At 36.0% G+C, this 25,381-nt stretch overlaps 1 long non-coding RNA gene across 1 annotated transcript; it reads left to right on the plus strand.

Moving 5' to 3' along the window:
• Window positions 1–15,289: 15,289 nt before the first annotated feature.
• LOC109146026 lies at window positions 15,290–24,804 on the plus strand. Its single transcript, XR_002047788.3, has 4 exons — window positions 15,290–15,367; window positions 16,156–16,354; window positions 18,624–18,768; window positions 24,046–24,804. It is a non-coding gene; the product is annotated as an uncharacterized LOC109146026 (long non-coding RNA).
• Window positions 24,805–25,381: the final 577 nt, after the last annotated feature.

A 25,381-nucleotide genomic window follows, 5' to 3' on the forward strand; every position in this document is an offset into this window, starting at 1 on the left:
ATTCCTTCCCAGTAAATTTTCTCCTGGTCTGTTTGATCCATGTCCTTTCTAGGTGCTTCCTTGCTGTGCAGAAGGTAGGCCTGGGTCTGTTTTGGGAATGGTCAGACTGAATTCTGAACTCTAGAGACACCTGAAGAAATTTGTTCTCCAGGAGGCTGGGCACACCACATATGAAGACTAAAGAAGTGGGTGGCCATTCTGCAAAATTTTCACTTCATCCAGGTTCTGCTTCATAATTTAAGCTACTGCCTCTTCCCATATTTCTGTAAAAATGCTGAGTCTTAGTTTCTGGTGTGGTTTTATGCTATTTTGAACATGTGAATTTACAGTGCGGCCACTGCTGCGTAGTAACCATGTGCAAGAGGTAAACCCCTTGTCAAAGCAAAATAGCTGGCTCACTTTTTTACTGGAGATTGATACAGTTCTTATTTCTCTTGTGTAGAGCAGAAACGTGGAGAGTTGCCAAGAAATAACTGGAATTCTGTAAGCCTGTGGAGTGATTTATATTGCAATGGGTACCTCATTACATCTGTGCCTTGAGTCTCATCTTTGGGTAGTGACATCTCCCTCTATCCATTATTTCCCAATGAAAATGCTCCAAAATGAAGAGTTTTGTGTTCAGCTCAGGAAACTCACTGCCTCACAGCCAGTTATGAGGGTTTAGTTGGAACCTAAGCACGTCCTAGTCCACGTCAAGGGTGTTTTTATCCCTGTCATTCCTGAAACAGTTGAAAAAGGGAACTTTGCTCAGGCTTTGGTACAGTGCTTCCTCCTTTCACCATTTCACCCTATGTCTTAGAAAACTGTTGGCCAACTGGAGCTGCTGGCAGATCTTAGATGCTGCAAGGCAGACTGTATAATGGAAGCAAACTTTATGTAAAATTAATAGCTGGCTGTACTTCCTTCTTCCTTTTTTTTTTCAGCTTACAACCCAAGTAGTAATTGAATTTTTCCTTCAGTTCACTTCTAACTGTTTCTCATTTTGGATTTTTATTACTGAGGAAGGAGAAGATATGATTTAAAAATTACAATGTGAAAAACTGGTTGATGCCAACAGCATATTCAGCATTGCTTTTGTATCCTAAAATTTGCTAAAAGTGACTTTCTACTTTCCTTATATTTTGTTATTTCAAGCTGGACATCACAATTTGGTCAGCTGGGAAATCCACCAATATAATTCTGACATTGTATCATCACTTCAACAGGCACACTCTGGGATTAGTTTAATTTTATTTCAGTTTATTATTCATCATTTCATCTCCATAGACTTGCAACGACATTGTTTTGTCTTGACGTTATAACATAATCTACATATATTTGCATACAATCATCAGGCATTGATTGAGAGTCTCAGGCAGAAATTGTGCAAGCTCTGAAGTAGCATCTCAGATCAAAATATGTACAAAGTTTATTTCAAATGTAATTTAAAATCTCTGGACCTTTAACTGATTTCTCCTGGGATCAAAAACTTCAGAAGCTGAACTGAAATCTTTAAAATGTATTTTATACTATCTATGCAATCTTTATAGAAGTTATTAACTTTTATCAGTTACAATCCCTACTTGTGTCTAAATAGAGTAATTAAGCCATGTAGGGCTCTAAATCTAATTATTCCAAATGATAACTGAAATAAGAGCCTTATGCATATCTGAGCCCAAATTTTCTTCATCAGTTTGGCTGTTTCCAAAAATTTTCTCTGGAACAGAAAAACCTCAAACTTTTTATCTCCTCATGAGAGTTTTTCCTGCTTGCCCCTGTAATTTTTCACTGAGTGTTTATGGAGGCACCTTCTACCAGGGCAACAGACTAGGTGAATCTTTAGGGGAAATGAAACACACAACAAAACAGAACAAAACAAAGCAAAACAAACAAACAAACAAAACCCCAACCAACAAAAAAATAATGCCAAACCAAACCAACCAACCAACCAACAAAAAAAAAAAAAATCCCAAACCAATGACAACAACAGAAGACATTTCATTGTGGAGTACTAATTCTGTACTCAGATTGAGGCACAGACATGCTGAATTGAAATAAAAATTATGATGTGTTGTTGTAATTAACAGTTGTAGCTCTGAATCCAAGGGGAAATATATTCCACATTTTTTGCATTTGCAATGCTGTGATAAAACTTGGATCTGATGGATCTAACTTGGATCTAAATGGGCAGGAGCACAAACTTCTGTTATTACTATATTAAACTGCCACTTAACAAAGGTGAGCAGATATTTTGGTTTGTTTCCTAACTTGGGTTGCTGTGGTCTGAGGAAGAGGCAAATAAAACCAGAAACATAATGACAAAATCCCTGATATCACAACTTGGAAGTTCAAATTATTAGTGTTCCAGTCAAGCAAGGTTTTGGAACGCTGTCAGGACTAATTCTTTAGGTTTATACCTCTTAATAATGTAGTTTTTATTTGGTTTTGGGCACTTTTCATAGAAAGATATAGATTTCTGTCTGTTTCTCAGTGCTTCTTATTTTCAAACATTTAAAAAATATGAATTATAAGCATATACAATATAGATATATGCACATGTCATGGTATCACTTATCTTCTTCTTGCTTTTAGGTCAAAAATGAAGGTCAGGTGTCTGACTTCAGTATGAAGTTATACTGCTTTTCCCATGTTGGATAGTTGGTTACACCATGGATGTTCAGCTCCCTTGCAGCCTGAAACTGATTATTCTTGTGTAAGGAAAAAACCTGAGGCTGACATGTCTTTTTGTTGGCTGTCACATCATAAGAAAGGCTATTGTCCTGAAATTTCGTTGTAAGGAGACAGAGAACATGGAAACCACTGAAAGTGTGAAAAAAGGAACATTCTAAACAGTGGAGAACCCTCACATAAGACAGAGGAAAATTTTGTCATTTATGTGTCCCAGAAAACTTTGTCTTTCATCTGCCTCAGTGTGGCCTTAAATTGTCTTCAAAGAAGAGTTTTAAGGAACATCAGCCCCAGGTCACATTCCTTTGCTCCCTCCTGCTGTAATTCAAAATTTTTACTGACACCATTTCATTAAACAAGTAGAAGGTGAAATTCAATGATGAAGGACAGACTTGGGATGAAAAGCAAAGCATGTACTGGCATGGCCTCCCAGCCAAATATCTGCTTGCAGGCAAGATAAAAATGAAAAATATAACAGGAACAACTCACTCCATCTAAAAGACACTTTAGGTTTGCATTTAATTATTTTCACCATTACCTGAGCGATTTCAGAAAGGAAAAGTTCTTCATGGCAAAACACGTTTTTTGAAGCATCTAACAATGATTTCTTTCTTCAGTATTCTTCCAGTAATTTTATCCTTATCCATATTTGTATTTCAAGACCTTAAGCTGTACTAGATTTAAGTTCACTGGGTCAAGCACTGCTGTATTGATCTATATTTGACACTACACAAAAAAAGGGCAGGTTTTGTTTTGTTTTTTAATTTTCTCTTGTGTATTTTTGGTTGCTTCATTAGTTGCTGGGTTTTGTCTGATTCTTGTGCTTTTCTTGGTCCAAGAAAAACATCTAGAGAAGGTGATTTTTATTTAAAGATCCAGCTGTGATCACCTGTCTCTGTGCTAGCTTTTAGCTATTTAAACACCTGTTGGTAGTTTCCGGGTGGTTTTTTTGACAAGACTTCTGCAAGACAAAGTCACGTGGAGAAATCCAACCCACATATTTTCAGGTTAGGTCACCTCTGCAAATGCTTTTCCCAAGCATTTGCTGTTGGAATGAACATGCTGGAACTCAACTTATTTCCTGTGGAAAGGTGTAGAATCCAAACGTGCAGGACAAAGAATTTTACCATTATTGATCTATTTATTCATGATATTTTGTTCTTAACCTCATTCCGCATAGCAGCATGCACATCCTAGATCTTTTTCCCCAGCTCAAATGACAAATTTGCACATTTCAGAAGGCTGCAAAACTGACTAACCACAGGTATGGATGTTTTAGTCTTTATTTTTAATGACATTCCCAAAATTAAATAACCTAAAAGTTAATATGCCCAAACTATGCTGCACAGATAATTTTAAACATACAGAATGAAACATAGGAAAATTGGGAAAAGTCAGAATTATGTTTTTCAAAACAATTTAGATATTTTCATACCTGCATTATGATGCAAATTTATCAGAATTTCTTTCTTGTGCTGTGTTTTGAGGGGTCAGTACCATTGCCAGAATGGGTGACTGAAGCTGGGATAGATTTGCTGAAGGACAGAGACAACTGAAAGGTGAATAAGATGAAAATAAGATGAAAATAAGATGGAAATAAGAGATGTTCATGCCTGTCTGGGCAAACTGTGCCAGCCCCTCACCACCTCTCAGAAGGTGGAATTTATTCCCAATATCCCATCTTCCCAATAACCACAGATGACTAAAGACATAAACTTTCTTTATTGATAGAAAAAAAAAGTAATTTTATTTATGTTATGCATTTTTCATTACAAATGTCCAGGAAAGAAGAATTGAAAATTTCCTGTTTACTTTTCATGAAAAAAAATTGAACATTTCCAGTTTGCCTTTCAATTTGAGAGAGATCAATGTTAAGCTCCCAGACTGCCTTTTGCTTCAAAGAAGTCAGCTCTTACAGATAAGGGAGATTTCTATCATTGCACAATTAATTTTATTTAAGCAAATCATTGCCACTTTGAGTAAGTATTTCCTATTACCTCGTACTAAATAATTTAAAACTAATAGGTTTTCTCATAGATTCATGGCAGGCTGATTTGCAGAGCTAAGCAGGGATATATGCCAGCCGTGTTTTAGTAAATATGGTAAAATTTCATAATCTCAAAACATATGTGCAGTATCTTTTCGTATAATCCCTTGTTTCTGCAACATCTGTTCCCCATAAAATGAGTGAATCTGAAAGTGAAATTAATTTATATTCTTATTTTTCTCATCATTTTTTTTTTTTTTAGTTTCCTACAGAGAAACTATAGATGGGAAATACAGTAAATTTCCAAAACATATAAATATTTTGAATAGCTTCATTTTGAAGGTAAAAGCTTTAATTTATACATTTATATAAATATTTAAATAAGTTTGTAAATATACAGGTACAATGACTTTTTTTTTTAATAAAATGAAAGTACATGGATTATTTTCCTTTCTACTTTAGTCCTTTTCACAGTAACTTTCACCTGCACCCTTTCTGACAAGGCTCTGCTGCACTGGGAGTGTGGAGTAGCCACGAAATAAAAGGCAAAATTTTAATTTGGCAGCACAATCCTAGCTGCTGCACATCTTCCATATTATCTGTCCTTTTATTTTTCTTCACGTAGGATGATAACAGCCGCGGTGGTAGGATAGAATTGGAGATGCAGCCTAGACAGGTTGTTTTGGTCAATGGTTCTCATCAGGTTCTCTTTACCAGGATCAGCCCATCTCATTCTGAATGAATAATCTGATTTTTAAACAAACGTTCAAAAAACAAACAAAACCCACCAAAAAACCAAACAAAAACACATAAGCAAAAAAATCCCCCAAAACCCAAGGAACCAAAGCAAACCAAAAAACAAAACAAAACAAAAAAAAAAAAACCCAAAACAGGCCAAACCACCTTGGCGAAATAAAAACAAAAATAGAGCTTCCAACTATAAAAGGAGTTAATTGTAAAATCAGATGTTTACTTTTGTGGACTACTTATCCTGGGGTCTGGGTACTTGGAGACACTCAGGTATTTCTGTAAGGTGCTTCTCCTTTTTGAGAAAGGATATCTGAGATTACAGGAAAGGTAAGTAATTATCAGAGATTGCTGTCCCAACTCCTCTTTCCCCTCATAAAACTCTACCTCTTTCAACTGGCATGAAATACTGCCAGAAATGGGCTGTGGACTCTTCATTTTTAGGGATAAGGAAAGAAAGTGTAATTTTTTTCTCTATTATTTTGTGATATATTTTCCTCCTTCAAATCAATGCACCTCTCTTATATATGTGTGATACCAATTTAAAACTTTTGCCAAAAAAAAACCCCATATGAAGAAAAAACCCCAAAAGCATCTGAAAAACTTTTAATAGTTTTAATTTAGCAGAAGAAATAAGAAATATACATAAAAGAGAAAAATATTGCACTGTCAACAAATAAAACTCTAAAACTCAAATAACCACACCCTTCAGAGACTTGAATTTCTCTTTTTCACATGTTAAATAGGACTGTTTTTAATAAAACACCAGTGTTAGAATATTTTTTTATCTCCCAACTAAATCTGGGGGTTCCTCTTTAAAGAACTCTCCATACTATATCTATATTATTCCGTATTTTAAATTAGTCTTGAAAGCTACTGACTGCATATAAATAATGCCTTTACATAACTTGTTGCACATTCATGTCTAGCCCATGAAGATAAAAAAAAAGAAAACAAAACAAACCATTTGCCATCTCAGAAATAATTTTAAAAAACCTTATTAGTAAAAAATTATCTCTATTAGATGGAGTCGCCTAAAGTTCTGTCACGGCAAAATTATTCTGTCTATGTACTCATAACATTGTGCCCTCTCTAAAGTAAATTAATAAAGTTCTACAACTTTGAAACATCCATTTGGGAAATGTCTAAAAGGAGTTCTTTGATGAGACATTTCCCCATGAACAGCCTAAAATTTTCTTCTCTTTTTTCTTTTCCTTTTTGTGTTTTAATTTCTTCCGATTCTTATTAATTCCAAAATCTTTGATTCGCTTGAAGTTGTTCTCTTCCTCTTTTACAATGAAAGCCTAATATTGAGGGTTTTAGAGCCATGAGGAGCTCTTTCTTTGAAAAACAAATTTTAGACTGGGGTCTAACAGGTTTCAAGTCCTTGTGTAGAAGTCTGAGATGCTGAGACTTGGTAGCAAAAATGTTAGAAAATTTCTGGCAAGAAAAATGTGCAGCTGCAAGTTTCCTAATGAATTTTCCTAGAGAGTTTTTCTAATGAGAGATAGGATTCGTTAAAGAAATCACAAAAGTTTGTGTTTTTCCTATGAAATGGCAGGAAATTTTCAAATATCTAAAAGACAGGAGAAAGGCCATTAAGAAAAAAAAGTAGATACTTAGCACTACCTCATCTAAACATCAGATTTAGTTAATGATGGTTTCCAAACCAGTGTAACTAGAACGTGTGTTAAAAATACATACAAAATACAATGTGTACCAATATAAAGTATGCATGAATCTATACAGATAAGCAATTAAAAATAAGAGAAAAAGTGGAACAGAATTCTGTTCATGTATCAATGGAATTAGCTTTCACAAAGCAGACATATCAATAATTTTCAGTTTAATGGAAAGAACAACATGGAAACTTGCCCCTAAAACTTGACAGGTTAAATGCAATTTAATTTTTTTGTGTTTTATTTTGCTATAGAAATGAAGTTTAACAGAGTTCTGTTTTTTATATTAAGACGTTTCTGATTAATGTGTGTTGAAGTTTGAAAGACAACCATTAAATTCCAAACTTGTTAGCATATTTCCAGGTATTTGGGTTTTATTTCATGATCCTGACGATGTTTGTATACTCACACTACTTTCTATTAATAGAAACAATTCTATTTGAATTCTGAAAATTAAATCATATGAATGCTTAATATTTGCAGAAGCTGAATCTTGAGCGCTTAATAAGAAAGGTCTGATTAAAAAAAAAACCCAAACCCCAACCATTTAAACTTCTTTGAATCCCAAACCCTCAAGTATGACTCCTACACTCATTTTAGACTCCAAAATACCAGGTCTTATTTTCAAAACAGTTGATTTTTCATAGTGTTCAATGGGATCAACATTTATGAAAACCAGGAGGTGTAAAAACTTCTGTGTTTGTTTGGATTTTGATTGTTTCCTACGGCCAAATATGACATACAAGGGATTTTTTCTGGTTCTTGTGATAAAAGTACAGTAACTTAAAAGTATATATATAAAAGTGAAGGATGAGTCTAGGAATTGGAAAAAAGGTGCTCTAAAATAAAAATATTTCAGTATTTTACCTACTATTGAACTTTAAATCTTTTCTCTAAGCTATTGAATCATGCACATATCTTAGCTAATATTAAAAATAAGCTGTTCTCTATTGCAATTTTGCAGTGATTATAAACACTTCACTGTTTTGAATTAGCAGACATTGACAACCCCAAAACTGCATATTGGTGCAAAACTATCTATCTCCCTATGTCATTGTTATGCTTTTACATTATGGACAAGAAGAATCTGACGAGTTGGTCAAAATAGAGTTCATCATTCAAAAATCCATTTTGTTTCTGAATTTAAATAGCTATTGGAGAAAGAGGATTAGTAGACTTATATGACGTAGTCCTATATTCGACATTTTTGAGCCTTGTGAAAATTAACTTCTGACTATTTCTTGGATTTTGTAAAACACTGCCTTAGGTAGCTTTTTTTTTTTTTTTTGAGGAAAAATAAAGGTAGAACTAGCAATAGCTTTGATTTAGACTCTAGTATAACGTGCATCAATAGAGGAAATATAAAATTAGAGAGAGATCATAATAATGAAAGAATATAATCTGCAGTATCTGTGTAAGGTAATAATGATAATATTAAGCCAGCATATGGTCAGTTCTGGAAGGAATTTTACTCTCATAAACTTAATAGAAATCTCAGTAGGTCAGGAAAGTCAGGGGCTGCATAGTTAGTAAGTGAAAAGTCTCTCTGAGATTGAGCAGGGGTAGCAGAGTGAAAATTAACCCGTAAGAAAATAATGACTGAGAATCAATAATTCTGTCAGCACATGAGCGTACTCACTGCTCCTGGAATTGCTAAACAATATTCAGGTATTTTGCTGCAGAAATCCTACCAAAAAGGAAAAGAGCTTTAAAAAATGCACTGCTAACCAAGAGCCCTTATCTGTGATGGATCATTCTCTGGGTCCTGGAACAATAATTGTACTCATACTGTTTTTATTCATGCAAATGAGCACAGTGTATCTCACATCAAACATTGCTTCTTGTTTCTCTGTAAGATGTCCTGATTAAATATACAGTTTCGTCTTTATTTTCTTATGGGAACTTAGTCTTCAATTTAAAGTTCTGGGGCAGACATTAAATGATCAGAGGAGTTTTTTCTGAGCTGCAGAATTGTACAAAAGTACACGCTCAGCAGTGAGATGGATTCCTAAAGATTGCTTACATTATAATTGCTTTAAAAACTAACAAAAAGCACTGAAACAATGAATCTATGAAAGGGATGTCATCATTCATTTACACTTATTCTCTGAGCTGCAAATACTCCCTTAAATAACTTTTGGGTGTGGTGTTCTAACATTCCCAGTGGGATTCACATGGGCATCTCCATTGCAGGTACTGTTCATGAGAAAACAGTGAACTCTGATTTTAATGCACATCTAATTTCATCTTCATGTGGACTTCTAAAAGAAGCTGGATAAACAAAGGGAATCTAGGCTGACCAGCTGAGACGGGGACTTCTACAGTGCAGAAATTCAAAATACTTTCACTAAATTTAGGCACTGACTGCTTCAGGTGTCGCTGGGTATTTTGCATTCTCAGGGTCAGAGTTGATGAGACAAAAACCTCATGTTATGCCATGAGATCATTTTGATCAAACAAGACTTTTATTCAGGGCGAACATCACCACTCCTCATTTTAAAGCAGCATCTGCCTGTTCTTTAAATGATGGTGATTTTTGGGTTCCCTGTTTTTGAATTCATCCATCTTCTGAAGCCTGTGATTTGGTAAAACAGCAAGTTTAGCTGTTTCAGTTGAAGTACCTGTTAAAAACCAAATTATGATTTTTTACATTTTATTACCAGTTCTTTACCAAGAGCTATCAAAGCTAAGACAGGCCAAGGCTTTATCCATGGTGCAGACCCCTCCCTAGGTAAGACGGTTTTACATCCCAAGTTTGACATGATTGTACTCAGGAATTAATTATTTCCTATGCTGTTGGAGATGGAGAGTGTCTTTTCATCGTTTTCGTTGGGTTTATAACTTTTCAAGGGTTTACAGCAAAATTTACATTTCCTGAAGTAATAATCTCGACACATCAGGGAAATTACCAGCCTAAAATTGAAAATTAGTTCAACGTCATTGTAAACACAAAACTGCTCACATCAGTGATATCTCAATCACAGGCAGTCCCTTTTAAACTGAATTCTGTCAATAGTAGTTCCAGCTTCAGTAAAAAGACACTATTGAGGAGAAACAGCTTTTCTTTAACAATTCTTCCCATGTACAAAAATTCAGGAAAAATTCCTAATAAAAGTCTAGCATGCATTTCCAGATTTCTAGTGATGATAGCAATCTATTGAACATGTAGAAATCTAAATTATTGTTCATATTACACACAATTTTATAAAAAGAAAAAGCAGCATATCCTATCGGAGAGTTTATGAGCTCAGAAACAGGCACAACCTCCTAGAGAATTTTCTGTTCTACAGGGCATAGAGTAAGGTAAATTGAGTTGAAAACACATGAGGCTGTCCAAGTCAATAGGTAATTCTTTGATACCACGACCCCTGAAGGAAGTCAGTATTTCATCTGGTTTCTTGTAGTCCCATGATTCAGCTCTAACAGGGATTTTCTGATGTCCAAGGAAAAGGGTTTGGTATCAGTTCTCTGGGAAAAATGAAGCCTATTCTCAGGGATTTTGAAGGGCCAAATTAAATATGATATAGTTGGAAAAATTGCACTAAAACTGTTTTAAACAAGTGTATTTTGGCTTTTGGTCAACATTATCACAATGCCAGATTCTTGCACCAAGATCTCAACGGGATGGAAATTACTGGCATTGTTTCCTTTTTTACAGTCTTTATGTTGCACCAAACCATAAATCCTTATAAAACTAAAACTGAATCTCTGAGTACTTTAGCCCTTTAGGTTAATCAAAGTACATTTTTGCTCTTTCTAGAGTTATTTCCTATTTTCCATATGTCTTGTATTTATTTGCCTCTTTCAGAGCGACATGACACTCTTTGATTTGTCACACGTGGAAACCAAACAGCAAAAAGGTGAATCTGTGTTTCAAAAAAACCCCCACAATTCTGTTTTTTGGAACTGCTTATTGCCAATAAAAGGAAAGGATTATTTTGGCAAACCACATGCAGTGGTCTCCATATTTTAAGAAAACTTTCAGTCAGAATATGCTACAGGTACTATAGCATGGGACTTCCTTTAAAGAGGGGGAGGTTGTATAATTGGAATGAAAGCTCTGTTTATAAACTGGAAGTTATAAATTGCTACTTGAATGAATTAAAAGGATGCCTGAACAGAGATGAGCAGCAGTCCTCTGTCATACCTCAAAAATCTGTAGCAGATGCGTGCATTTGCCAAACTCTTTGATTATATGACTTCTGGAAATACATAATTTAGCCAAATCCGAGTTTATTTTCATGGCATTAAGGAAATTACACCTAAAACATGAAGGTCATCTCTTTCCCCATTTCATTAAGGTGCTGGAGATTCTCACTGAACTAAACACATAATTCAAGAAAAGCAGAGGAATACATTTCTACTGTATTTTATTCTAAGAATGAACACTGGGGATGTTTGAAGAGGGGTTGGATTATTATTTTTTATTTGTTTGTTTGTTGGGGTTTTTTTTAGCATTGAGCATGTGACACAAAAAAAAAAAATAAAGATAAGTTTTCCAATGTGCTCTGATAAAAATGTACAGAAAAGTAAATACATTTATTTTATGTACTTATTCTACTTTATTTTCCTAACTTAACATCAGGGCAAAAACTCCACACAAAAGGACTATAAAATGGTATTTCATGTTAGTCAAAACCAGTAATATGAGCAGAAATGTTATGTCCAAAACTATTATTATGTCAGAAATTATTCTTGGAAATTCTTTTCTAGCATCAGTTGTTAAGACTGGGATGGATTTTTCACATCTTATCACAAGAGCAATTTTGCAGCTTCCAACTGAATTTCCTGACATCAGGTTACAGTGCTATGTCTGTAAAATGGAAATAATTTTATTTAATACCATTGAACTATCAGCAAAATATTACTTTTTGTGTATACTTCAGCAAATCCTTTCACAATTTTGAATCAGAAGCTGCTCCATTTGCTTCTAAGAGGAAGCTATTATTCATAATTGCTTGGTAAGGATTAAGTAGAATTTGCAGAGCATCCTGAATTTGTGACATTTTTCAAGCTCTTGAATATGATAATAGTAAGATATGATTTCTTTGCAGAGCTACATACTGTGGATTTGCTTTCCAGGTTCTCACTTCTTCCATGCTGTCTCTGCTTCAATTGTTAAAATTAAGTGTACTGTTATACAAATGATGACTTCCCAACTCCATTTTCAAATACACATAATCCTGAACCAGGAACTGGGTAGGTGGCTTGAGCAGAAGGAATCTTGCATATCCTGTTGCTTCAGTTTTACCTTCCAAATGTTTATATTAAAAATCCCTTCAGGTTGTTCTTCTTTTCACTCGTGTATCATTATTGGATCAACCTGAAAAAACCACTTTGGTCTGTTTATTCCCTTTCTGCTTCAAAAGATTACTCATTCTTGGAGAGCATCAGTGAAATATGGACCCAAAGAGCTCAAACCCGTGGAGACTTTGACTCATTATCAGATGTCTCAAGTATCCTTTCTAATTAGAATGTGTAAATCAAGAATATTCATACTGTGAGGTGTGAAAATCTGTGCAGCAAACAATGAGGAAAGGACGTGTAATAAGGGATGCACATTAATAAAAAAGAAAAAAGCTCAGAGTTGAGCTTTTATAACCAGTTGAAGTCAGCTGTAGTCATAGAGTTTCTTGCTCAGCTTTTTTAAATTATGCAAATGCTGTATACAATAATCAAAGGTTAATTTCAATTAGTTATTTGTGTTCTGTCTAATCTATTACAGCTAAAATTTGAAAGTCATCACCACAGAACAGATACTGTCCACTGTCATAGAACAGGCCTTCCTTCACAACACTGTAATTTGAAATTTATTAGTGTTATGATGACTTTGTATTTATCTTCTCATTGATATAGTAAGAAAACAAGTCTTGGCAACCTTTTTAAAAACAAAGTATTTAAAATTTCCTGTTTCATTCAAAGCAGACAAGTCAAATTCAGAGATGATCTGAAATTTGGAACCAGGAAAATATACAGTTATCAAAGGGCAGAAATCCAAATCCACAGGAATCAATAGGATTCAAATTTGAGAGTGCTGAGGAATAAGTTCAGTCAGGCTTACACTGGTCACTATCTCAACTACCTAATGTAAAATGCTAAAGTGAAAATCAATGTAGTTTTAAAAAATGACAGCCCAAACTATCCATACTGACCTGTAAAGGGAACAATTCCATTTAAAATACTCACTCTGCTAACTTCAGAAAATAGAAACTTGACAAAAAGTTTCTAACTAAGCCTAAAGACAAATCAAGAAATGAAATGATTTGTAAAAGAATTTTGAGTTCTTAAAATTTACCTTAAAATGAAACAATATTGAATGATATAGTTCCCCCCCTTTTCTTTTAAATTTTGAAAGTATTTTTATTATTTATTTAATGCAGTATAATATCTAAATAGAAATTATTAAACTTTTGCTCTTCATGCAGTATAAGTTTATTTATGATGGAAAAGAAAATTTCTTCTCAGAAGGAAAACTTTCCATTTGGCACAATAGCAACAATGAAAGATTAAAGTAATTAATTTACAGGATATTTATCATGTACATCTGCAGAAATACATAAGCTTGCACTACTGTTCTCATGACTTCAATCTGGGGACCCTAATTAATTATATACCATCATATTCAAGTGCATATAACATTTGAATACTTTTTATTTTTGGTGATTCTTATTTTTTCTTCATGTGAAAACTGCATATTGAAAAAAACCATGTTTGGACTTTATCTTGTAAAACCGTATTTATTGGATTTTTAATTTGATATTCTCCAAATAAATGGTAGCTCATGTGAGTAATTTGAAGTGGGAAGGAACATTAGCCTAAAGGATCTGGAGAGTTTTCTATACTTTCAGGAAATGGTAAATAAAGGTGGGAGGCATCAATTCATTGCAAGTATGATTTAAGCCTCTGATAGCAGAATTCACACACAAATATCTGATTTTCTCTCAAGGCCTTCATTGTCAGAGATTAACTTTTTTCTTTAAGCATAATGCAATTTATTCTGTGTCCTACAGCGTGGAATCCTTAATATTTTGTTGTTGTTTTTTTTCTTTTAACTTAAAAGGACAAACATAAGCAAGAAAATATTTTTAAACCACCTTTTAATGCAGAATCTCTGCCAGTGAGCATTCACAGCCTTTATTTGCAGATGATCAGACTCTGCAGTGGCATCACTTCATTATGAAGACAAAATTTCTTTATTTAGAAATAGGGTCCCACTAGAATGAATTTCACCCATAAAAAGATAGTGGAAATGAATAATTATCAGAGATACATGTGATTCTTCAACAAAGACTAAACCTGGGAAAAAATAAATTAATATTTTTCTTAATCTCAAATTTCTCTAGAAAGGCAACAATAATGATGCTGATATGCAAAACATCTGTTATCAGACATAATTGTTAAGAATAGAATATTACTTACAATACCAGCGTAATAGCAGTTGCATTATTATTTCCTCTTGACAGCTCTAATAATACTTACCTTTCTTTGGAAGCACAGCTCTTTTTCCCTTGCCATGTAATTTTTGAAAGTGCATGTAGTTATGTAGTTTGCTTTTTAAAGTCTTTCTTATTGAATCCAGCCTTCCAGGTAAGAATAAAAAGTGATTAACCAAAATAAAAAAAAAAAAAAAAAAAGGAAAAAAAAAAAAGAGAGAGAGAGAGAAAGACAGCTCTTTAACAGTGCAAAGAAATAACATTTAAATGACCCCTTATCTGAAATATTCCTGCCTGCTATGAGGACTCGCTGCCACCATTTGTGCCTGCAGTGAGTTGCAGGTAAAATAGAATGCTTTTCACATCAATAAACCCGTTTGCAGCCTGAGGTATTTCCAACTTGTAGCATCCAAGCAATAAAACGGAGTGTTTGAATTCCTGACAGTTTGGTGCGGGGTTTATTTTTGTTTCTTTGTTTATGTTTCTTTGTTTTTGTTGGGTTTTTTTGTTGTTGTTGTTTTGGTGCTTTTTTTTGTTGTTGTTGTTGTTGTTGTTTTTGTTGTTGTTTTTGTTGTTGCTGTTGTTGCTTTGTTTTGGATTTCTTTTTGTTTGTTTTGTGGTTTTTTTATGGACATTAGAACACAGGACCATAGAGGTGAGCAGTTGCTTCAGTGGCCAAGAGGTCAGAATACACGAAGGATCTGCAAAAGGAGAATCAGTGCAAGGATTTTTTCTGCTTATGGATTTTAGTAATGTTCTTTCTTTTTTCTTTTCTCCCTAGACCCCCTCATGAGTTCAGCTAAGTGAGAGAAATTAAAGACAAAAGTGGAGGAGCCACTTCAAAGTGTCATAAGGTGAAGTCAGACACCTCTATCTTCATTTGAAGGGTTTTGAGGGCAGGTAGCAAGGATGTCCAGTGGTCAGTCTATGGGATAAAAATGATTAAAACCCCATCATGTTGCCCACAATAAAATAGAGCAAATAGAGGCGATATGACTGTGATCACAGAGAAGAGAACTACTATACAATCCATGACTAGATTAACAAAAGCTTTTGGACACAATCTCATGAAAAAGGCTTTTCCACCTCCAAAGCACCAAAATTTTGAATGTTTCTGCTGAGCAATTCTCCCTAAACAGTGGGAGAAGGTTGTTGCAACCCACGCCAGAGGGTGGGGTAAATGAGGTTCTGGTTAACAGAACCCTTGGGCTGGATTAGAGTGAAATGACATGGAATGACTGGTGTAGAAAGATAGATAGATAGATAGATAGATAGATAGATAGATAGATAGATAGATAGATAGATAGATAGATGATAGACAGATAGACGGATACAGCAGTTTATTTTAGAACAATTTGTTTGCAATGGAAAGGAAGTTCTGTAGCCACTTTAGTTATTAACTGTAGAAATACAGCAACACAAAAGTATAAAGATATCACTTAAGAAAATATAAAAGGAGAGGAATGACAGGAGTATAGTGGAGTATATACATCTGTATAGGAGTATGTAGATAGTGGAAAGATCTCACCACACTTGGATCCAGCAGTGAGACTTGATTGTTGCAATTTTGATGTCCTGTGGTCAAAGTGGGGAGCTTTGATGCTTTATGACACCTTCTAAGACATCACTCTGCCTCTCACAGGACTGCAGTTGGACCAGTTCTGCCCCATAAGAAGGGAAGAAAGCCTTCAGCCCTCTCTGTAAATGTCCTGATGCTTCCCCTGAGGGGGAGTTTTACACCTGAGGTTCATCAGGAGGACACTGGCATGAAAAAAAGCATTATCCCACCTTGGAGGATCTGTTTCTTGTTGCCTTTTTCCCTTATCAGGCTCAAACCCCAGGTTTGTTGTGGTCATTCTGGTGGTGGTGGGTGCTCATCCCCCAGCCCCTGGGCTGTTCCTATGCAGATCAGAAGTTTCATCATCACACACCCAAAAATTCCCCTCCTGCCCTTCAGCTGGGGGATGCAAACCTGACCTCAGCAAAGCACCTTCTGCTTTGGCAAAGGGCTGATTATTTGAGTCATTAACCATTAATATTTCAGTCTCTCACAGGTAAAAGCACAAGAAAACCTCCAGAGATCACAAAGTGATCCTAAGTGTCTGTGTATTTTGGCCTCCAAATATTATCATTTTCAGCTATTTCAAAGTCCTTTGCAAATGTAGAATAACAAATAAACATCATGATAATATAGGTAAAATAAATATAAAAGGCTTGAGCTTCTAATGCATCCTTTCTGTGTCCTGGGAGGTTTTAGCAGTTTTGCTTGGGTTTTGCGTACTCTGATCCAGCCAATTTATAGTTACTGCCCGTACTTCTTTACCAAAAAAACCCCATATTTTCTAGCGATGGGGTGATTCAATCAACAAAGTGTCACTTTTGCTGCTCTCAGAAAACAGAGTGGTGCCTAACTGGGGACCTGGAGAGGTGTCTGCACAGAACTCCTGCTTGGATGCAATCAGATATGACAAAACCATCTACTTAATGGAAAAACTTGTGATTTTCTCTAAGAAATGGGAATCTGCTTTATCTTTATGTGTGAGGGAAGAAGCTGTTAGGATTAAGACACCTCTCATTTTACAATAGTCAGGACTAATTTGCTGAAGTGATGAGAACAAGCCATTGCAAAGTCTCTTTTTTTCTTTTTCCTTGCACAGACTTTTTGCACAGTCTGTGCTCCATGATAATACCACACAATTTCATTTTACCTGAGAGCCAGGAACAATTTTTTTAAGGCTAATTTGAGTTTCTACCATTTCCTGTGATCTGAGGATATCAGAAAGAAGCAGTTTATTTTCTCCTTTGAAGGTCAGCATCGTTTTCTTTAAGGACTGCAGTGGGAATACCAGGGTAGGCTGTCAACATGGTGCTACACAGAGCTCAAAAATAAGTGCTTAAAAGAATTGACAATTAATAATAACATCAAGAAAATTTTTAAATACTCATAAACTCTTTCTCACTCAGTGCTCTGCCTTTACTGTCCATTCTATGGATGGATTTTGTTTAGCAAAAATCTTCCAAAGTTATTTTTTAAAGAAAGTACTCCACCTTTATGTCCACATTATACAAAGCATGCTACAGCATGTGCACACTTTCATTATTGCAGCCCATTTAAGTGGAAAAATTATTTCCATAAACAGTTTTCCAGACTCTAATTATCACTCTTTGTTTGGTGTGTGTTATTATAATGTCAACCTTTTCCAGAAAATGCTGAGTATTAACCCTTTTTGTGGATGTGCTGGAATTAATGGGTATTCTGTACGTTAAGAGGCTGAAGTGTTGTCTCAGAAAAATATAGAGACAATACTTCTTCTGGTAAAGAAATAATATAGACAACAAACTGTTATAGAGGTGCTATGAGTCTTAAAGATGATATCAGAATTCAGTTTGCAGTTCCAAAAGCAATGGAATGAGCAAATGTAACTTTATTGGTATGTAAATTCACAGAATATTTTCTGCTCTTTAGTAGTTGCTTTCCCTTGGTGTGTCTGCAGGACACCACCACCAGGAATCTCAGCTCAAGTGGAAAACAGGTGGATTTGGGTTGGTAAATCATAAAGAAACTTGTGGATAAACCTGGCAGTGAGAATCCTGGACTCAGTGAAATTTTAGCTTGAAAGAAGTTTATACGTTACGTGTAAAAAACATAAAAAGCTTTTATTGAGCCCAAAAGCAAAAGAAGTGACAGAGAAGTAAGTTTTAGCTTGCTAATATTACAAACCAGGTGAGGAGAAGGGTGTACAAATATCCCAGCCCCTCTCACCATTTAATCCTGCCCCAGCTCTGACCATCTCCAACAGGAGCATCCTGTGGTGCTGCCCAAGGCTCCAGCAGAGCAGAGGCTGAAAGCTGAACCCCCTTCTTCCCAACCTCTTAAAAAAGCTTTTAGAAAACCATGGGAATGGCATTCTGCCAGCCAACATATCTCAGACTTTTTCTGTGATCAATCTCCCAAAAAGGGCCTTTAAACCCCTGCCAGTCTACCACCAGGTCCTTGCGTTTTTCATCAGGTCTAAAGGCAGTCCCATACACCAAAAAGAAATAACAGTTAATGCAGAGCCAAAAAAAGCCTTTAGGAACTTACTGACCTTTTTTTCCCCTTTAATTTAGACACCTCATTCTGTGCCTTCCTTAACTCTTTTGTGGATTCATGCCTTAATAAACAGCACTGAACCTTTGTCACCTTTGAACATGCACCTACACAGCCTAATTACCTTGCTCTTCTGGAACCCATTCGTTAACACTGGATGGAAAGGTATGAAATACAAAGAATATGTAAAATTGGTTTTGCAGTGTGTCACAGGCAGCCTAGTGTCAGAGACCTACAAACAGCTTCTGTGGAGAAGAAGTAATTGCAGGATGATGAATTTTAGCAGAACAAGAGATATAATTTACCGAGTTATTTTGAAGGGAGAATATTTGAAGATCAAAGAGCTAAATCTTCATGTCTTTTAATGTAGGAAGGAAAAATGTTTCTAAAATTTTGTTTCAATTGTAATGCATAGTGCAGAAATTTATTTTTCTTTAGAAATATAATAACAAATATAATTGAAAGTCATTTTCTCTAGAAAAAAATATTAGAGAAAAGGAAAATAAACTGTCAGCTAATATCTAAGTTATACTTAATTTGTGAAATCATTGCTTTCTGCCACGTCAATCTACTTTATTCATGATGAAATACTGCTAAAATAAGCTTATCTTGAGGATTTAAGATGGGGAGTACCTCACAGTAGAGGCAATCACTGGTGCAGCCATTCATGAATCACCTCATGTGTTCCCTGTGCATTTTGCCAGCATCCATACATATAAAAAAAAAAAAAATTGTCTTGGTAGCTATTAACACAGATTCTAACTACTTAAAACCACTTATACACCTCTTAAAACAGCTGTATGTACACTAGGACTTAACAAAATGTCCTTCTGAAACCGACAGTCCACTCCAAATGTAGTTTGTTCCAAATTTCTTCAGGTCAGAGGGTAAGAGAGTTGTCTTATCACTCAGATCACACCAGAGAACTTTCCAATTTTCCCAAGTTGTTGATAATTTTAGAGAAGGGAGTAGGTACTAACCTCAGCGACAATCTGAAAATTCTGGGGGAAAATAGATAGACAGATAGATAGATAAATATTAATTAAACCTACCTTAAAATGTTTAATCTGTCAAATAAAAAACTACCCCAGGATTACAGGATTGTTATTTTGTCACTTAATTCACATAACAGGATTTTTATACTGCATGTATAGCCAATGAAAAAAGTGGCAATATTGCACAATACCATGACAATTATTGGTAAATTCTATAAAGCTGCTGATCAGTTTGAGCCTGCACGGAGACAATAAAGCCCAAGTAGTGCATATATTGTGGAAAAGTGAAGGAAAATGTAATGTTTTCATTGCTCACATACATACTGAAATCACTCCAAAGGGTAATATTTCTTGTTTTGTCTTATAATGCCATCCAAACTCTTAAAAAGCCAAGGAATAGCAAAAAAAGAGGAAAAAATAAATAAAAAAAAGGAGAAAGATCTATACTATGATAAACTATAGGAGTAAGACAAGAGTGGCACCAGCTAATTTGCTGGATCTTGTGGGTTTTTGGAAGAGGTCAAGGAAGTAAGACACAGCACACTTCAGAAAAAAAAAGAAAATGCTGGTTTATGACCTCCCAAAGAGTTCAGTGCTTAATTCCTCAATTCTTTCATTCAGTAGTTCAGGAAAAAAAAGAGTAAAAAAAAAAAAGAAAAGAAAATGTACCAAATAAAAGCTGAACCAAGTAGCTTTTATACCTTTTTTATTCCATACCTGGCAACACACTGCGATTGCCTATTATTTCAGAGGGCTTTCACTACCTGTAAACGCACAGCTGGTGATTAGTATTCCCTAAATGAGATTTTTTTATCCCACAGATATGTTATTTACTTATTGCTGGCAGTGTGCATCGAGAACATCTCCTGGTTTTGGGGCTGACTGCTGCTCTGTACTCATGCCGGTGCAATTAAAGCTGAACATTCTCCATTACAGGCCCCGTTAATGGACAAAAGAGCTGCCAGTGCCTGCAATTTGTCTTCATTTCCCAACACTGCTAAAGTGCCTGTACAGTTAAATGCTTAACCACACTATGATTTCCAGAATTGTGTAGGTGAGGAAGGGGAAAATTCAGGCAGAGAGTGAAAGATTATTTCTTCATGAGTCATGTTCAAAACAAGCTGCTTTCTGTGCTGGGCTTGTCAGCTCTGTCATGTTGCTTTTTGGCTGTTAGGTTTCACAATTTTCAAGTCACATTATTTATTAGATTTACATCTAATGCCCTGTATCTCCTTGATACCATGATATCTCACTGCCTTTGGGCCGTGTGTAACTGCCAGAAGGTGCAGCACTGACACACACGTGTTTCTGAACACAAATATGTGTGCCCACTGTCTGCTGCAGGGGTGTGTGCTGTGCTGCTTTACACCTCTTCCTGACACAAAGGAATGTATTAGCACAGCGTCTAAACAAACATTTCTTCCAAGTTGTTCACCTTTAAGGAGCAGACAAGAATTTCTGTTTGTTTTTGCAAGCTTCCTTCAGTCTTTACTCCTTTCTTTTTAAGTTCTGAAGGAGAGGAAGATTATTTCAGAAATTTGCAGTCAACAGATGGCAAGGGAAACTGAAACAGAGGGAGGGTGAAGTGATCAGAGAAGGAACACAGAGCTCTTTGTTAAAATGCAGTTGTAACAGAACTCACCTTGGAATACTGCATCTCTTTATTCAGTACAGGAACAATTTTACTGTGAGTTATTTGCTTTGGGCCAGAGGATGGGCTGGACAAACTTCAGAAGTTTACTCTGGATCTCTGAATTGCCTCACACCATTGCACCATGCTGCACTACATCACTTAGGACTCTGTGCACCACCCTTTTATACAGTTAGAGAAAGACAGATGAAGAGACCAGAGGCTGATTGGTAAATTTCCCAGTTGTGTTCATGATTTCAATGACTGTTGAAATTTTAGATATGTTGTGCCTAAGAACTATGACCTAAAATGTAGGGTTTTACTTTTAAAGAAAGAAACTCCATATATAATGAAATCTTTTAGCAGTTTACTGTGAAGGCAGTAAAAAGTGTACAAAAGGTGGTATTAGGTGGCAATGTTTATCAGTCACAAAGATCTGTAGAAAGAATCAATTATAAAGCAAGTGTGAGTATGAAAAGTATAAATAATAATGATAATAATAATAGTAATTATAATGGTTATTGAGGGGTTTTTGTGTTTTTTTTTTTTTCAAATGTTAAGAAGAAAACTGATAGTCAATATGATGATCTGAGCTCAGTGATGGGAAGGGAATGAAGAAAGGGAGTCTCTGTAGAAAAAGCAAAACATTTTGCCATTTTTCTGCTTGCACCTTTTCTGAGCAAGAATTACTTTTTCTGTATTGTGGAAGTACCAAAAAGCTGAACACAGCTCCAGATCTTTGCTGGTAATTTTTCTACATGTGCTGTAATAGATAACAAAGTGAGTGGGTTGCTGGTAGAAGAATTTGAGATGTCCAGTTGAATGAACACAGTTTGATGAAATATTTTGCTAGAGTGAAAAGTAAGGAGGAATGAGGACTGGATCCTATAAAAACAAGATTCTGTTGGAGACAGAGCGGCCTGTGGGCTCTCCCAAACCTCCTGGCATGGAAAATGGTTTGATACAGTAGAAAATTTAAAAAATGATTATAGACAGCAGAAAAACAGTGGAAATCGGCCTCAGCTGAGGCAAGGTAAGAGGTTTTATTTCAAAATCAGTGAAGGGTAACTACTGGCACCCAGCCTGCAGCCATTTCTCATCCCATTTGATTTTGCTGCTCTGTCCTGGGGTTCTTGTTTCACCTCCTCTTGTTTGGCTTTAGCTGAAGTTTCCCAATTCAGTCAGCTTTTGTGGTGCTTAGTTGTTTATACATCATGGATGAAAAAGACTAGAAAGTAGTGTGGAAACACAATACAAAATCCATGGCAGCGCAATTAAGAGGCTATATTTTGGCATTTCTTTGTACACATACACTCAAATGTCAGCTACACTCACAGCTGGGACATTTGCTTCATGCTGGATACCAGTACAAAATGCCTACAAATCTGATCTGAAAAACGAAAATGTTACTTCTACTTTTTGGTAATTGGCCAGGAAATAGCCAGGCTTTTATACATATTTTAGCTTTTTCTGAGTGCTTGTCAAGAAATTAATTTTTGCTCAGTTGAAAGCTTTTAACGTGAGTAATGCTCTTCAGTCAGGACAATTTCGGTTCTGTTTTTCCTTTGTGGATCACTCAGTACTACTTACACTCTGAACCCTTGGTCTTCCTCCCCCCAACTTCCCCTAATTACTACGCCAGCAAGAGCAAACCAATTTGTTTTGTTGCAAGCTCTGTCTGTGATTATCTTCCATGGGCATGCGTGTGAGCTCAGCCAAGCTACAAAAACAACTGATAAATGAGCCATTTATTTGATACAGTAATAATCAGATTTATCAAAGGCCTGTGCATTGGCTGAACTACAGATATATTAATCAGAAAGCTGGGGCTGAACTTCCTCAAGGTGACAACTCACGAGGTCCTTCCTGAAAGCCTATTTTCCTCTGTGCTAGGTGTAATACTTGGATAATTGTAATCTCTTGTGGTCAACTTTTAAGCCACCTTGAAAAGACTTTATGTTTGCCTCAGATAAACTTTTTTTTCAGGCACCATTCCGGCAATCTTTAGGCTTTTTCCAGCTGAGTGTTTTTCTGGACATGGGTAAAACTTTCTGAGTGCCTTTGTCAGCATTTGTCCTCTTAACCTGCCATTTTTCAAAGGGATGAGAAATTAACACAGGCTGCAAAAGGAGGGATGTACTTGCATTAACCTTGCTTTGGTATGTTTTTTTTTGATACTCACATGATCAAATACCCTTCCCAAGTACTCTGAATTTTTAAATGATCAGTGTAGGTGGCTCCTTAGATGGAACACTGATATTTTTTGCCCCTTCTCTGCAAATGGGATAGAGGGGCCTGTGGATTCTGCTGTGGCACCATGTATTGAAGTGACTCCTAAAATGACCCTGAACTCCGAAGGAGCTCAGCACATTATCTGCCTTTCTAGTCTCTTTTTTTATTTTGTGAATCTTGAAAATTTTCTTCTGGCTTGGGAAAGAAAGATATATCTTAATCCTTGTGAAGCAGAATAACCTTGCCTGTCTGGCTTTTTTTTTTTCCTATGTAAGAATCACTTAATAAATTGATAATTAAATATGTTCATAATTTCAAATGCTGATCCTGATTTTGCCTTCTGTTGTCCTATGTGGGTATTTTTTTTAAATTTACTAATATTGACCTGGAAATATAACATTTACTGAATGCCTTGAAATATATCTAGGGAAAAATCAAATACTATATATTAGGAAAACAATTTCTGTTATTTCACATGATCTCCAAACTAGTATGTGATTGATATGGGACCACCATCATAGAAATAGAAAATAACCTATTTATTTCATTTTCTGCCTGTAATACCTACAATTTTTGTCTTTGCAGGAGGCAGTCTGATTTTCATTCCAGTAACGAGTTTCAAGTACTGACAGCAAATATGGAAATATGACTTTATGTTGCACTGAGAAAGCAGCATTAAATTCTTCCTCTTTTTCTGGGCTGTGTATCATCCTGGCTCATTCTGCTGCATAAATTAAAGAGTTGAAGAAAAAGATTTCTTTCTGAAAAAACCCTCACACTTCAATACTTATATACCAGAGCTCCGTAATGTGACACAACTCTTATTTAACCTCTCTAATATGATGCATTTAAAGGAAGAATACCTGCAGCTGAATTTATTAGGTGAAATATGGAGTTTAAGGGAGGGGTTTTTTTTCCAATAAGTGTCTTATGGCTTCTATTTCATAAAGTGATGTAACATTTGTCAATTTGGGTGTGTGTTCGTCTTTATTCAGATAGAGATGCTAAAATTTGACCAGGAATTGAAGTTAACTTTAAAACATTCTGACCTTAATACAAATGTGCAATTGCCAATGTAATGCAATATCTAATTGCAGTCTATCATAGCATATCATGCCATTCATAAATTAGCTTAAGAAAATGAAGGCACTACTTTCAGAGAATATATTGGACCACGATATAAATGAATAGTCATTAGGACCATGTCCAAAAGAGCAAATTAAAGCCTAATGCACAAGTGTGGGATGTGAGGCATGTCAGTCTGAAACTGTGATCTCAAACCTTCACAGTCACTCCTTGTCATGGGTTAGCAAGCATAGTCCCGGAAGTGATGTTCTTGCAACGGGGTGCTTACAGCTTCCTCTGGGACCTGATAGAACCTATCAGCAGCCGGTTTGAATATGGACAATTCTTTAAGCCACTTAAAGTTGTGACCGCCTCTGTGATCCACACTTAAGAATAGAAAACCCTGAGGCAGAGTCTCTGTCTCGTTTCCAGTGCTGGGACAGGTGGCTGCGGGGCCCATGCAGGGGCCAGAGCGCCCAGACCAGGCCCTGCTTGGGCCAGGCCAGGCTGGGCCACGGCCATCCTGGAGCCGATGGGCCCTGGTCCACCCGCGGAACCCCCCAGGGCCCTGCTATGTGCAGACGCGCTCCCCCTCTCCAGTGTGGCCAAGATTCAGCTGAAGCTGCCCTGCTGTCTGGCAAAAGATCATGTGAGCAACAGCGATAAGTGACATTCCAGCTGCAAGGCCTGGGTGACATTAACCCTTTTAGTGCTGTGAAGAGCTGAAAACCTGAGGGAAGAGAAAGAGGAGATGCTTAAAGCTGAAATTCTGTTGGAAAGCTATGATGTATCAGAGCACCCGTTGTAATTTCATGAAGGCATGGGAGGTGGAGCGTTCAACTTGTACTTGAGAGCA

This window comes from Corvus cornix, chromosome Z, assembly GCF_000738735.6.
Source record: "Corvus cornix cornix isolate S_Up_H32 chromosome Z, ASM73873v5, whole genome shotgun sequence".
Lineage (NCBI taxonomy): Eukaryota > Metazoa > Chordata > Aves > Passeriformes > Corvidae > Corvus > Corvus cornix.